A 14,867-nucleotide genomic window follows, 5' to 3' on the forward strand; every position below is an offset into this window, starting at 1 on the left:
GTCAGCGTTTCCCAAACTGTATTCCACAGAACACTGGTGTTCTGCACGATGTGAATAGGTGTTCCATGAAAGAATCGTAATTTTAAAAAATGGTCTTTAATTTTTTTTTTAATTTAAATTTGGCATTTTTGAAGTGTAGTTTACAACTCTTTTTGAATGACTATAATTTAACATAAAACTCTTTTCCCAGTTATTGATAGATCTCATATTGAATATCATGGCATAAAGAGAACGCGGCATGCAAGCATGTTGACGTCTACCCCTTTCGGGCACTTTTCAGTTAGTGACGTTGTACCCCTTTCACTTGAGGCTGCGCAAACTGCAACCATATGCACACACCATTCTCTTTACGCCATGTTGAATATAACATATTCACTTAACACGTTCAAACCGGTAGGTCTTTACTGTGTGTACGATAAGCACAACTAAACTAGCTTCACTCAAAACAATATAAATATTTGTGACAAACAAAATTTGACAAAAATCAGTATTTCTAAATATTGTTACTAAACCTAATCACCATGGATTTATGGCTAAAAGAAGGAACTTTGAAATGAAAAGCAAGTTCTTCTGGTACTCCAACTGTGGCTGAAATAAACTAGCAAAATACTGTGACACTTCAAAGTGAGGATGAACGATCACAGTCTTTTGTTGCCGAAAAATCTGTTAGTACTAGTGAGTTATCCAAGGTGAAAGAATTTCCACCGAAGTATATAAAAAAAGAAGAAGAAGCAGATGTTAAAAGACTGAAACGAAAGTACGATGAAAGTTATTTGTCTTTCGGTTTTACGTGTGTTGAAAATAAAGATGTTCCTGATGTACAGTGCATCATGTGCAACAAAATACGAGCAAACAGTTCATTGGCTCCTGCTAACCTTCATAGGCTTTTGGAAACCAAGCACGCTGAATACAAAGACAAAGATATAACGTTTTTCAAGAGGCAGTGTGCCTCACTTGGAAATTGTAAACTTTCGATGATTAAAATTGCTAAAACAGACAACGAAAGTGCAACAGAGGCATCTTATTGAGTAAGTTACCGTATAGCGCTTGCCGGAGAAGCTCACAGTATTGGAGAAATGCTTATCAAGCCTTGCGCGAAAGATATTATAATGTGCATGTTGAGCGAGCAGTCTGGTAAAAACACTGATGCTGTACAGTTGTCAAATAATACTGTTGCACGCTGTATTAAAGATCTTATTGATGACATAGACAAAGAGCTAGTTTGCCAACTGAAAATTTGCCACGAGTATTCATTGCAGCTAGATGAGTCCACTGATGTTTCAGGACTTGTTGTGCTACTAGTATTTGTCCGATATAGATTTAATAATATTAATGAAGAGGACCTGCTCTTATGTGAATCTTTGCAAAGCTGCACGACTGGAGAAGAATTATTCAACTGCATCAACAATTTTATCAGAAAGCATGAAATTAGTTGGGGGAAATGTATTGATGTATACATACATCAATGTATTGATGTATGTACTGACGGTGCTCAGGCAATGATCGGGAAGATTAAGGGAGCTGTAACGTGAATCATAAGTGTGGCACCAGAAAGCACTAAGAGTCATTGTGTTCTACACAGACAAGCACTTGCAGTTAAAAAAATACTAGCATATCTGAAAATTGTGCTCGATGAAGCAGTACAAATGATCAATTTTGTCAAATCTCAACCACTTCAATCCAGGTTATTTAAAATTTTGTGCGAGGAAATGGGTAGTCAGCCCCAAACGCTTCTTTTACATACAGAAGTGAGGTGGCTATCCCGAGGAAAAGTGCTTGTGAGGCTTTTTGAGCTTCGTAGTGAACTACTGGTATTTTCTTCACTTCAGATAATTCAGGATGAAAATTTAATGACTGTCTGACAAATTCCTCATGGCTAATGAGACTTGCATATCTTGCAGATATTTTTGCAAAATTAAATTAAATTAATCTGTCGCTGCAAGGAAAGAATGTGACCATTTTTACTACAATGGATAAAATTTCGTCGTTAAAAAAGAAACTGGAATTCTGGGCATCTTCTGTAGAACAGAATAACTTCAACTTCTTCCCTAAACTACATGAATTTCTGACTGAAATAAATTCTACAGTCCATGAAGAAGTTTCCAGCACAATTTTACAGCACTTACGTGACTTGCAGGCCTCTTTATTAGAATATTTTCCTACAACTACTGATGATAATGCTTGGGTTCAAAATCTGTTTGTAATTACAGCCAAAGCAGTCGGCTTTACTGCGCACGATTATGAAAGCCTAATTGACTTAATTTCTGATTCTGATTGGAAACAAACGTTTAAGGATCTTCCGCTGAATAATTTTTGGAGCAGCCTAATAGAAGAGTACCCTAATGTAGCTAAACGTGCAGTTCAAGTGCTCCTTCCTCATTTGTGTGAGACAGGATTTTCTTATTATACTTCAACAAAAACCAAATATAGGAATAGACTTGATGCTGCACCTGACATGAGGACTCAACTTCCCAGCATTATTCCTAATATCAAACGAATTTGTGATAGAAAAATGCAGAAACACCAATCCCATTAAATCCAAATTTGTATTCCTGTTTATAAAAATAGATTTTCCTAGTAAAAATCTAATTTGTTTGGTGTTTGTGTATATATAAAAACAATTTTTTTAAAGTAGAACACTGTTTTTAATTTTGACTCTTGCACTTGATTTTTGTGTTACTTTATATGCACTTTCCAGTTAGAAATTGTTAGTTCAAATTATTTTAAATTTGTATTTTTGCTTTGTTTTATAAAATGAAATATATTTGAGCATAAATAAAGCAATTTTTTATTTGAAAACCAAACAACTATAAAATAATATTATAAATGTTCCATAATAGGCTAAAAAGTGTTCCGTGGCCAAAAAAGTTTGGGAAACTCTGCTGTAGGTGAATGTATATTTATAGTGATGCCTATTAGTAAGTCTTAATGTTAGCTAATAAAAGCTTCTTTTCTCTCTAGATGTAATTAAAATACTTCATCTTACCATAGGGCATCACCATTCCCAACTAGACTTAGTAATTACCTTACCCAGCTTCTTTAAATTAAAAAAAAAAAAAAGATTGGAGACACTGTTCAGTAACACTGCCAACAAATATAGAAATCTAGGTTTCAGAGTAACAGCCGTGTTAGTCTGTATTCACAAAAAGAAAAGGAGTACTTGTGGCACCTTAGAGACTAACCAATTTATTAGATCATAAGCTTCTGATGAAGTGAGCTGTAGCTCACGAAAGCTTATGCTCTAATAAATTGGTTAGTCTCTAAGGTGCCACAAGTACTCCTTTTCTTTTTATAGAAATCTAGGTAACTCTATCCTTTTCAGTAGGTTATAGGTTCAACTCAATTTAGTAACACATTGCTTTAATTCACAAGGATTAGGCTATTTTGTTTAAATGTGGGGCAAAGTTAGATTGATAATAATTATTGCTATCAAGAATAACTTGTACCCCTAAGCGTTTAAGATCAATTGATACAAAATATAAAAGCTTGATATATGTAATTTCTATTTTTAAACTTTCCTCCCCAACATAGCTAGGAATGTTATTTAGGAATTCTTTTACTTTAAAGCAAAAGAGGGAGTCATAAATTTCAAGAAATGTTATGTGGGAAGAATCAAGGCCTTTACGTATAAATATGAAATATTCTCTGCCAACAAGTTACCTTGCAGATCTTCAATCCCCCTTCAGTTCCATAAATCCACAGGTTATTACTTGTTGAAGTTACCAATGGTTCCATTGAGAGACTTAATAGGAAAGAGAGAAAGGGCACCATGCCAGGCTGTATGACCTTATTCTGTTCTGTTTATTCTTTTGTAAGGATTTGGCTCATTTGAGAGTCCTTGTTTCTGGTCAATGATCGTTAAAGCTGGAATCACTGATAAGCTGGTTTAGGGGCTGAACTTTAGATATGCTGTGGGTACAGTGTTGAGTGAAAGACAAAGCAGAAAAGAAGTTCCCTCTCCTCTTAATAAAAAAAATTATTTTGTTAGACACAGATTCAGCGCTTACAAGAGGGGAAATATTGGTTCCTAGAGGCAACCAGGGGTGTTAGCAGATTTCTGGGAGATGGCTCAAACTGGTTCTTTTTGTAATATCAAGAGGAACCCCTAGATACTGAACCCTGCCTTTGTTGCTCATGACACCACCTGCGATAAGCGTCACATTTTTGGAGGTTTTTCCACAATCCTGGTTCAGTACTCCTGGCAAACACATTTTGAGTAAATCATTAATTTCGGAAAGCAATTTTATTATATTTGGGGGGGGATTGCAATGTGCATGCCTGTATACATGTTGGAGACCTGGTATAAGGAGAGGGATATTGATACTAAGAAATGCCTTTTACTAACAGGGATATCTGAGGGCTCCAAAAGATCCATTTTATGGGCACACACAGAATGCCTGAGCAAGTGCAGAATGAGTGGGCGAGTAGTTATGAGGGAGGAAGGTGCATTTTCAGTGCTATGTGAGCAGCCAGTGGCAGTGGAAGCCTCACAAGTTCCAAGTGAGATAGTGGTGGCAGTGAGCATGTGGAAGCTGTTAGCCTCTGGACACCAGCCCCCATTGACTCTAGCTTCAGATGCATAATTTTTAATGAAAATGCCAGCCTTCCTTGGAAAAGATGGAAAGACCATGCCTGATAGGCCAGGTTTTTTGGCCCGGCAGCCCCAAGCCTGGGAGCTGCAGCATCACTGGGTGTATGGACAAAAGCTCTGAGGCAGGCATTAGAAAACGTTGTACTGCCCCATGTTAAGCCAAGCCCGTACTGAAAATTAAGGTTATTCTCTGGGAGTGCAGTTCCAATACCTGGGGAAGATGGGTTTGATGTAAAGGACTGCATAGAGGCCCCCCATCATGCATTTGGGAGAACAGACAGCTCTGGGGACATTTACTGTAAGTTCCTCCATGAAAGATGGTGACAGTGCAAAAGTGTGACAAAGTTTCCGCCTATATAAAGAGAAACTTTTACAGTGAGCTGTCATGAAGGAAGCAGTGACTGCTGAGCAAATGGACTGGACCAGACTGACCCAAATTATATGAGGCACTTATTAGTACAACCCAAAGTTGCTCAATCTTTGGTGAAGAGAATGACAGGAAAGTCCATCAAGTCACTTTCTGCTGATGAGAGGTCAAAGAGGAGGAAAAAAAGGCAGGCAGGTAATGGGGGCTGGGAAGTCTAACCATCTGAACCAGACAGTGCAGCACCAATGTGACCAACCAAGGCACTGATGGCGAGCATCAAAGAGGAACTTGCCCAACAAATGGGTGTCATGACAGAACAGATGGCTGAACTACAGAGTACCATCAGCCCATCTAAGACTTCAGGGTACAAGGAGCCATCAGCTGCAGAGATCCAGAAAGACTGGCATTTAGAGTCACCATCCCACCTAAGTGTAAAGGGAGAAGACAATCCTTTTGCTTCAGCTGTGACCAGGATGGCCCCTGGGAACCCTTTAGACCCCAATAGGATGAGAGATGTAAAAGGACTTTTTGGGAAATTATTAATTTCCTAACCGATGCTCCAGTCCTAGTCTTTTCTGACCCAAGCAAACCCTTTATCCTACATAAAGATATGGGAAGATTTGGGAGCAGTCCTTTACCAGGAAGTTGAAGGCAAACAGAAACTTGTGCCCTTTGATAGAAAGTCTCACAATCAGAGTCCTCAGCTATCTCATTCACCAGCTGAAGTTCTTGATCTTAAAGTGGGCTGTTATTGAAAAAAAATTGAGACTACTTGTATAGTACTCAGTTTCAGGTGTGGACAGACAAATCTATTCACTTATGTCTGAACAAGTTCCCAGATGGATGCTACAGGTCAGAGATGGGTGTCTGATTTGTCTAACTACATGTTCAGCCTCCAGTGCTGACGCAGGAGAAGCAATGTAAATGTGAATGCATTGTCTCAGCATCCACAGGCTTCAGAAATTGCTGTGAGAGGTGTTTGCAGTACGAGCCATCAAGAGATCCAGGATAGTCTTCTCGACTGTATTGCAGAAACTTTGGGCCTGTCCCTGAAAGTGTTCCATTAGCCTCAGTGAGCTGTTTTGTGTTAGACCTAGACTCAATACTGCAGACTGGTAAGAAGCCCAACGGCAAAATAATGATATTCGTGACACACAGCTCACTAAAAAGGAGAGGCAAAATCCAGCCATGATTATTCACTCTATCCCAGAGGACAAACTACTGTTGAGAAAATGTACTGAATGAAAACTGATTCAGGGAGTTGTGCGCAGCAGACCCTTTACTAAATCAATGAACACAATTAGTGCTACTGAAAGATTACAGAGCCCTGGCCATGTGGGGCTTCCTTGATAACTTTTGGATATTTGGGAATGGAGAGACTCCTGGAACTTAGTGGTTCTGTTGGTCCCAGATGGCTAGGATGTTTGCAAGAAATGCAAGATGTGCTTGGTGTCTTCAAAGGAAAACTCTACCCACTAGAGATGCATACCTGGAGAATATCATTAGCAGCAAACATTTGGAGCTGGTATGCATTGAATTCCTGTCTTTAGAAGCATCCAGAAAAGATGCTGCGAACACCTTAGTAGTGACTGACCACTTTACTTGGTATGTGTGTACATGTTCTATACATGACCAGAAGTCCACCTCAGTTACTTGAATGTGGTGGGAGAAATACTATTCCATGTATAGATTTCCAGCTAAGATCACTGACCAAGGAGAGGACTTTGAAAGTCATTTTCTGAAGGAAGTGATTAAGATGGCAGGAATTAAGAAGTCCAGGACAAGCACAATCACCCACAAGGTGATCTTTAGACAGAATAGTTTAATTGAACTCTGTTAAATATGCTGGGGACTATACATCCAGAGCAGAAGTCAACTTGAAGCTGGCATACTGAATTTTTGTGCATACGTACGATGTCTCAAGAAAGGAAGCTACAGGAGTCAAACTGTATTTCCCGATGTTTAGATGAGAACCTCAGATTAGGAGGTTTGGTGGATAGGATGATGAAGATAGCTAGGAGTGGGATACCAATATGTCAACCTGATTAAGAGAAATGTTGTGAGATGCTTATTGCTTAGCTATGGCTGAAGCCGATAACAACTCAGACAGAAGTAAGCACTGGTATGATGCCAGATTGTATTCTCTGGAGCTCCTGCCAGGAGACAGAGTTCTGTTGCAAATATGGGTGTTGATGACAAACGTAAGATAGCAAACAGATGTGACACATTATCTGGTGGTGGAAAAACTAGTTGATCTGCTGGTCTACAAGATCAAACCTGACACCAAGCAAGGTCAAATAAAAACAGTATATAGGCACTGTCCATTACCTGTGAGGGAATTAGTAGGAGCCCCATATGAGATGGTCCATTACATGGGACTTGGGCAGCAAAAAGTTGCTGGATTGAAGCCACCACCCAACATGTACAGTGGGCCTCCTGGGGGTAAACCACCACTACCCAGCATGTCTGAGAGTGAGTCTGAAAGGAGGGCACTATCATGGTTCATCTTAGACTGGAGATCAGACTCTGGCCTCGGTCTGCTGTGTGTTCCTCTTAGAGGAGTACAGGGATGGTGTTTAGTTTTACCAGATTTCTAGGTGGGGACTGAAGCTGGTTCTATTTTATAAAGAGCAATCCCCAGATATTGAAGCTGGACCTGGTTGCTGCTGACATCACATGGCAGAAGGGTTACATCATTAATAATAATAAATTATTTAGGGCTGGTCAAAAACATTCCATGAAATATTTCCCCCACAGAAAAATGGGGTTTCATTGAAATTTTCCATGGAAAAAGATAGGTTTCAGCTGAATTTTCTATCACGAAAATCAAAATGAAACATTTTCTTTCAGTTTGCCAACCTGAAAATTAACACAATATTTTGTTTTTGATCATCATAACCTGTGACCTGCTGAATGGCCATCATGGAACTATACCACAATGACTTAGCAATAGGGAGAGAATGTGGTGCATTGAGGGAAATACAGTCTGGCTGGGGAGAAAAGCCAGGGGAGATAGGAGAGAATAGGGGCATGTGGGACCCAGAACTAGAGCTCCTGAGCCATCACAGTGGCTCAGGGAGACACAGAGACTCATGCCGACCGAATCCAAAATGGAAGTTTTTGTTCTGTGTTGGCAAACATTGGGAACATTGATAAGTTTGATTTTGATTGTAAACACTGAAATGACATGTTTGATATCACCAAACAGGAATTATTCGGAACTTTCAGTTCTGCAAAAAGTGTCAATAGTTTGACTTTGGGGCTGTTTTCAGGCCAAAAACAGATATCAAAATATCAGAGTTTCCCGTGGGACAGAAATCCTGTTTCTGATCAACTCTAATACTATAATTATTTTGTGGTTACTCCTACAATATATTGGTCATTTTCCTGACATATAAGAAGGGGTTGTTTATGCCCTGAGGAGTTTAAGGATATACAGACAGGGAGTGATCAGATAAGAGGAACAACAATAGGCAATTTTTTATAGAAACCAACAAGATTCACTCATTCACTCATGGATAAAATTTGCTTCAATATATTGAAAGAAATAAAAAAAAAGGAAACATGAATGGACCAAATCTTGGATCGGCATTTCTGGCACCGAATTTGCAGGGATGCTGCTCTCTTTCTATTCAAGACTGTAATGTAAATTACTTGATACATTTTGTGTGGTTGGGAGATTTAGTACTTAGGTGCGAGAGGCTGACTAAAGTCAGTGGAAACATTTAACTTGCCCTTAGCAATGGCGGCATCTAACAATAATAGAGTGATGTTTTGTTTTTTAAATTCACATTGTGAGAAATGTTTTGCCTAGTTTGGTTTGATTTGTGTCCAAACTAAGTACATTTGAGAGTGATGATACTTATCGGTGTGGGTCAGATATGAATTAAATTGACTTTGCCATAGCACACAAATGTCTCCATTATTTTCTTTTCTTTTACATTGTGTCAATATATTTCCATAATAAATCAGAGAATCTTTATTCAACAGGCCTACATAATATTTGAAATATGTAAGGGAAGCATCAGGTACACGGTTGTTGGTTTTTTTTAAAAAAGATGAACTCAGCGAAAGACTAAGAAATAATCAGGAAAGAAAAGCTTTCCTATGCTGGTCTCTTTAGTTCTCACACCATTAAAAGAAAAGAAAAGAAAACTGATGTCTTGCTTGTTCATAAATTGAATAGATAGATTAACGTTACAGCTTAAATGAGGTCTGGTGAAATCCACTGTTACATTCAGGTTTTGTACTTTTTGGCACAGTTTGACTAATCAAACAGAGAAGTAGAAAGATAATGAATAATTCATAGGTACAGAGACTGTAAAGTACAGAGCTATAAATACACCAAGAAGGGTTCTAGTGACACCATAATTAACAATGAGTGTAGAGCTTGACTGGTTTATGATGTCACCACAGTTCCAAGTGTAATTATAACTTGCTCATCTTTTTCTGTTTTATTTGCTTTATCTTATACAGTTCATAAATCCTACTAAAATACACAAAATAAGATACAAGAGGCAACCATCCAATTCATCTCATTCTAACTCTATCTTCTACCTCAACTGCTGGTCTCTTGGCCTCCACTCTTCAAATGTTTTAGTCTTTCTTGTTTGTTTGTTTGTTTTCTTTCTAGCCTCCTCATGCTCCTCCTTTCCATCTTCCAGTAAAACCCTTAACAAAATATTATTATTTGTATTACAGTAGTGCCCACAACCCAGATCAGGGTCCCATTAGCGCTAGGCACATTGAAGGGGACTAGGGTGACCAGATGTCCCGATTTTATAGGGACAGTCCCGATTTTGGGGTCTTTTTCTTATATAGGCTCCTATTATCCCCCACCCCAGTTCTGATTTTTCACATTTACTGTCTGGTCACCCTAAAGGGGACAGTCCCTGCCCCAGAGTGCTTACAGCTTAAATAGACAAAACAGATGAAAGTAACTTATGGGGCTCTGTCCTCTTGTGCCTGACTACTAGCACAAAGGCAGTGGGGAGCAATCAGGGAGCTGGATAGCAGCTCCCTGGTCCTAAGGGGCAGTACTGTTATTATTATTTGTATTACTGTAACACTAGGAGCCTCAGTCATGGACCAAGAGGACCCAATTGTGCTAGGTGCTGTGGAAACAGAGAACAAAAAGATGGTCCCTGCCCCAAACAGCTTACAATCTAAATATACGACAAGAGACAACAGAGACCGATTGCAAGGCAGGGTTTACAAAGAATCAGTGAGACAATATTGGTCCACATGATAGGTTGTGGTATCAGCACACCAGCCGCCTAACTGTTGTCAAGTTTATTGTAGGCATCATGGCAAAGGAGAGTTTTAAGGAGGGATAACAAGGTAGTTTTGCAGATGTTTATGGAGAGCATCTCCCAAGCATATGAGGCATCATGGAAGAAAGCAAGAAGGTGTTTGTTTGTATATTTAACAAATGCACAGTGGAGACTGGCATCATGCAATAGGCAGGAACTGACAATTTTGGCAGTGGATGAGAGGTGATAGGTAGGGTGAGGATAGGCTGTAAAGGGCTTTAGAATCATAGAGTTAGAAGGGACCACAAGACTCATCTAGTCTAACCCCTGCCAAGAAGCAGGATTTGTTATGTCTAAACCATCAAGAGAGATGGCTATGCAGCCTCCTTTTGAAAACCTCCAGTGAAGGAGCTTCTACGACCTCCCTACGCAGTCTGTTCCATTGTCCTACTGTTCTTACAGGTAGGAAGCTTTTCCTGAGATTTAATTTAAATCTGCCATGTTATAGTTTGAACCCATGGCCTCTTGTCCTGCCCTCTGTGGCAAGAAAACAACTTTTCTCCATCTTTATTATGGCAACCTTTCAAATATTTGAAGACCGCTATCAGTCATGTCCCCTCTTGTCAAGGTTCCTTCCCCACTCTGGACTCTAGGGTACAGATGTGGGGACCTGCATGAAATCCTCCTAAGCCTACTTTTACCAGCTTAGGTTAAAACTTTCTCAAGGTACAAATTAATTTTATCCTTTGCCCTTGGATTTCCACTGCCACCACCAAACTTTATCTGGGTTCCTGAAAAAATGGAGTTTGGACACATCTTTCTCCCCAAAATCCTCCCAAACCTTGCACCCCACTTCTTGGGGAAGGTTTGGTAAAAATCCTCACCAATTTGCATAGGTGACCACAGACCCAAACACTTGGATCTTAGAACAATGAAAAAGCATTCAGTTTCCTTACAAGAAGACTTTTAATAGAAGTAAAAAGAAAAGAATCACCTCTGTAAAATCAGGATGGTGAATACCTTACAGGGTAATTAGATTCAAAACATAAAGAATCCCTCTAGGCAAAACCTTAAGTTACAAAAAAGACACACAGACAGGAATATTCATTCTATTCAGCACAGCTATTTTCTCAGCCATTTAAAGAAATCATAATCTAACACATACCTAGCTAGATTACTTACTAAGTTCTAAGACTCCATTCCTGTTCTGTCTCCAGCAAAAGCATCACACAGACAGCCACAGACCCCTTTTTTTTCTCCCTCCTCCCAGCTTTTGAAAGTATCTTGTCTCCTCATTGGTCATTTTGGTCATGTGCCAGGGAGGTTACCTTTAGCTTCTTAACCCTTTACAGGTGAGAGGATTTTTCCTCTGGCCAGGAGGGATTTTAAAGGGGTTTACCCTTCCCTTTATATTTATGACACCTCTTAACCTCCTCTTTTCCAAAATAAACATATCCAATTCCTTCAGCCTTTGATTGTATGGCTTGCATGCCGTCCCTTTGATCATCTCTGTCACTTGCCTCTGGATCCTTTGCACTTTCTCCACATCCTTTCTATACATTGAGTTCACTTGACTGGGTCTTCATCAAACACTATTCTCTCTCTGATCTTTCCAACCACCAACTGGTGTTTTTCAGCACTGCTCAGCAACTACACCCACCCCTTCACTCTCACTTAGCCTTTCCAGGACTTCCAGACCATCAGTGCTGATGACTTCTTGTCTGCTCTCAGCCCTCTCCTCCTTACCCTATTTTCCCTTAATATGGTTGTTTATTCTCTTCATGCTCCTCCACCATTGACGTTTTGCCCTTTGCTCCCATCACAAAGTCTGCCTGCCAACTGCCAATGCTGGTTCATCCCCAAATCTGCTTCCTCTGCTCCTGCTCTCAGGCTGCAGAGCAACTCCGGTGGAAAACCAGTGACCAAGCTGACTTCCTCTACTACAAATTCATTCTCTCCTCCTTCAGTTCTACCATCTTCCTAGCTGAACAATTCTTCTTCTTCAATTTATTTGGATCCAATATCCACAATCCAAAGCCTCTTCACCATCTTTGACTCTATCCTCAAACCCTCCCCATTTCCTACCTCCATTCCTCTCTCTGCATAGGGTCTTGCTATTACAAGAGGAACTTGACCAAATACAACATGACTTTTACCACCTCTTCACCACTTTCCTTCTCCCTTCCCCTCATACTATTCTCTCCTCCTTCTCCCCTATGACAGATGCAGAAATTTCTCATTGGCTCTCCTCCTCTAGCCCCTCCACTTGCCCCAGAGACCTCATCCCATTCCATCTCCGGATCCCCTTCCCACCCACTCTCATCCCCTCCCTTACTGGTCTCCTTAACCTCTCATTCTCCTCTGTCTCTTTCCCTTCACAGTACAAGCATGTGTTAGTCTCTCCCATCTTTAAATATCCCCTCTCTTGACCTTGCTTGCAGCTCCAGCTACCACTCCATCTCCCTTATCCCTTTCATCTTTAAGCCCATTGCATGTGGTATCTAGTCACTGTCGGGAATTCTTCTTCTCCAGTTCTGTCCTGGACTCTCTCCTAGCCTGCTTCTGCCCCTTGCACTTTATTGAAACTGTTCCCACAAAAGTCTCTGATGATCTCTTCCTAGCCAAAGCTCAGAACCAGTGCTCCATCCTCATCCTCCTTCACCCATCAGTATATGTTGCCTTCCATTTCTCTGTCCTCTCCTGGTTCTCCTCCTACCTTTCTAATCACTCCGTCTGCATGTTTTTTGGAGGATCCTCCTCATTCTCCCTCCAACTTTCTGTGGGGGTTTCACTGGGTTCTGTCCTTGGTCTCCTTCTTTTCTTCCTCAGCACCTTATCTTTGGGCAATCTCATATACAAACACAAATAACTACCACTTCCATGCTAACAACTCATAGATCTCTCTCTCTACTCCAGGCACTGAGAGTGCTTAGAGCAGCTGCAGGCCTGCTCTGAGATACACAACATATCATAGGGATTCTAAGCACCCTTTTCCAGAGGAGGATTGACATAGGGGAGCTCTGCTCCACCACACAGCCTCCTTGGCTCCATTTTCTATGCCATCCCTTAGGACTTAGGTCCGGCTCAGCTACACCAGCAGGGAGTTCACCTACACCTGTGGAGTTTTTTGCTAGCCCCTTGCAGCCAGTTTCTGGCCCCTTTGCACCACCTGGTAGTACAAAGGGGCTGTATTTCAGCAGAGAATGCAGCCTTTTTTTCCTCTAAAGAATAAATGGGCCTAATATTTTAGAGATGCTGAGCACCTGCTGCTCCCTCTGAATTCAGGTTGATCATCTCTTCAGCAACAGGCAACCTGAACATAATAGTCTTCCATTTGTTGCTTGAATGTTAATGCACACCTTTGTGCTCTGGCTTATTAACATAGAAGTTCATCACCATATCTCTTCTGTCTGAATCTCTACTACTTCCTCGCTGATACCCCCACTTCCACCATCACCTTCTGATACTGGACAGCAAGACTCTGAGGTCCCTCCAGCCTAAAAAAAAAAGACTCTCTTCTTGATCCTGAGGCTCCAGGCCCAAAGAGCCATGCTGGTGGGTGACAGGAAGGATAGTTTCCAACCCAGCTCCATCTCTGAAGTAGAAGTCAGTTCATTTCTCACCACTCTGACCTGATTTATCAAGTGGGGTAGTGGGTCAGCCTGATCCTCTCAGAAAGAACAAGAGGCAGTTCATTGGCCACAAAATATGTAGAGTTCTCATAAGTACAGAACATTTCTGAGGCACCACACTTGGCATCCAGGACGGTCCCTGTAACCAGGTGCCTTTTCGTGGCTGCAGGTTTCATAATCTAAACTAGCTTAGCCTGCAGAATCCTACAGTGAGATTGTTCTGTCCCTTTGCTGGCATTTGTTACTAGAGAATTAAAAACTCAAACAAGTTCCATTCATCTTGCACATAAAGCAGGATACAAAACCAGGAAATAGTCAGTTACTTTTTATTTCAACAATTATGTAAATGTATGTACCTGCAATCAGGGGCAGCCCTCAGGTTCCTTGGATGTTTTCAAAGAGGCCTTTGGAGTTGCAAAGTTTGGGCAATCCTAATTAATAAAACCTGGAATAAGGAACCAGTTCAGCAGCAGCAGAATCAGTCCTGTTGCAATGCACAGAAGATGTGCAGAGGATTTTGGTGGGCAATGCAGTAGTTGCAGCATGAAGCAGAGTGAGTGTGGGTGGATCATCTGGATTAAGTTTAGAAGTGTGAGCAATAAGAGTGATGTAGTGGCGGGAGTCTGCTATAGACCACCGGACCAGGGGGATGAGGTGGATGAGGCTTTCTTCCGGCAGCTCGCAGAAGCTACTAGATTGCACGCCCTGGTTCTCATGGGTGACTTTAATTTTCCTGATATCTGCTGGGAGAGCAATACAGCAGTGCATAGACAATCCAGGAAGTTTTTGGGAAGTGTAGAGGACAATATCCTGGTGCAAGTGCTAGACGAGCCAACTGTGGGGGAGCTTTTCTTGACCTGCTGCTCACAAACTGGGAAGAATTAGTGGGGGAAGCAAAAGTGGACGGGAATCTGGGAGGCAGTGACCATGGTTGAGTTCAGGATCCTGACACAGGGAAGAAAGGTAAGCAGCAGGATACGGACCCTGGACTTCAGGAAAGCAGACTTCGACTCCCTCAGGGAACG

The 14,867-nt window shown here is 41.0% G+C and overlaps 1 pseudogene; it reads left to right on the forward strand.

Moving 5' to 3' along the window:
- Positions 1 to 354: 354 nt before the first annotated feature.
- Positions 355 to 2,536, forward strand: LOC140909490 (zinc finger BED domain-containing protein 5-like; annotated as a pseudogene).
- Positions 2,537 to 14,867: the final 12,331 nt, after the last annotated feature.

Source organism: Lepidochelys kempii, chromosome 1, assembly GCF_965140285.1.
Source record: "Lepidochelys kempii isolate rLepKem1 chromosome 1, rLepKem1.hap1, whole genome shotgun sequence".
In the NCBI taxonomy this organism is placed as follows: domain Eukaryota; kingdom Metazoa; phylum Chordata; order Testudines; family Cheloniidae; genus Lepidochelys; species Lepidochelys kempii.